The sequence below is a fragment of the Nematolebias whitei genome, chromosome 9, assembly GCF_014905685.2.
Source record: "Nematolebias whitei isolate Nwh7 chromosome 9, NemWhi1, whole genome shotgun sequence".
In the NCBI taxonomy this organism is placed as follows: Eukaryota; Metazoa; Chordata; class Actinopteri; order Cyprinodontiformes; family Rivulidae; genus Nematolebias; species Nematolebias whitei.
Window position 1 is genome coordinate 29363079 of NC_056506.1, and position 1429 is coordinate 29364507.

The window sequence follows — 1429 nt, forward strand, 5'->3', positions numbered from 1 at the left end:
ATGTTTAGTATGGATATATTTTCATCTGTTCAATAAAACAAGATGTTTATACAGAAACAATAAACCAATAGCAAAGCATTGTGTGGATTACATAGAAATTAGGAATAGAAATTGAGTAAGGAAAGGCAATAAACTCCAAATTATTTAAACTGGATTACATCTGCTACTGTGTTCATGTTTAAATAATAACAGTGTGGTTCTTTGTTCAACCAATATACACTAAGGATGTAATCTAGACTCATTAACACTTTATCAGCAATAATTTTACTGTAAGTGACAACACTGAAAAACTGAATTGTAATCTATAACCTGACCAGGATTTATTAGATAATAAAAGTCACATGGCATGATGTTATGAGACATTTCTGTTTGTGTTAGATGGAGTAGAAGTCACTATATTTGAGGTTGTGTGTGTTAAAATTTTAGCTGTTGTCACTGCTGGAAAATAAAGCAAAGTACCTTTTTCCCCCTTATTTCTTAATAGCAACATAAACAGTTGCATTGCCTCATGTAACCTTTACTTGATTTGCTTTTACTTTGAACAGCAGTTCTTTCCCTTTGGCCAGTGAGTCACCTTTTACAGTAAACCACTATATAGTAATACAGAAACACACACACACAAATGCACATACACTGGCACGTGCACACCCCCTACACACACACACACACACACACACACACACCCTCAGCCATGACAAGAAATGCAGATGCTGTGTTGTAGTTTTCAATAATATTTGTTTATTTATTTATACTATCATTTTATGGGGTGGCACGGTGGCGCAGCTGGTAGAGCTGCAGCCTCCCAGCGAGCAGGTTGCCCTGGTTCAAATCCTGGTCCGGGGGTCTTTCTGGGTGGAGTTTGCATATTCTCTCCGTGCATGTGTGGATTTTTTCCATGGTACTCCAGTTTCCTCCCACAGACTAAAAACATGCATGTTAGACTGATTGGTAACTCTAAATTGTCCCTAAGTGTGAGTGAATGGTTATTTGTCTCGTTTGTCTCTATGTGTGTCCCTGTGATTGACTGTCCAGGGTGTCCCCCATGGCCACCTCCAAGGTCTACTGGTGACATCAGTGATCCTCGCAACCAGAAAAGGAAGAATCCATTTGAAAGAAAATGGATCAATGGATGAATCTCACTTTATTTAATTTTGATTTCTTTGAATATCTGAATTGAGCAATAAGTGAAAAGCCATTTTTCTATCAGATGAGTGCCCACTGATGGGCAAAAGAGAAAATTTGGTTTGTATCATACACAAATGACTTTTTTTATTAGATTTATACAGATGCAGAGCAATGAAGATACTGATTTCACATTTTATGAATAAAAAAACTATAATGACCTCATTTAACTAATTATTTCTTTGTTGTAAATATATCAGATTTTATGTGCGTGTGTATCCATATATATATATATATATCTCTCTCT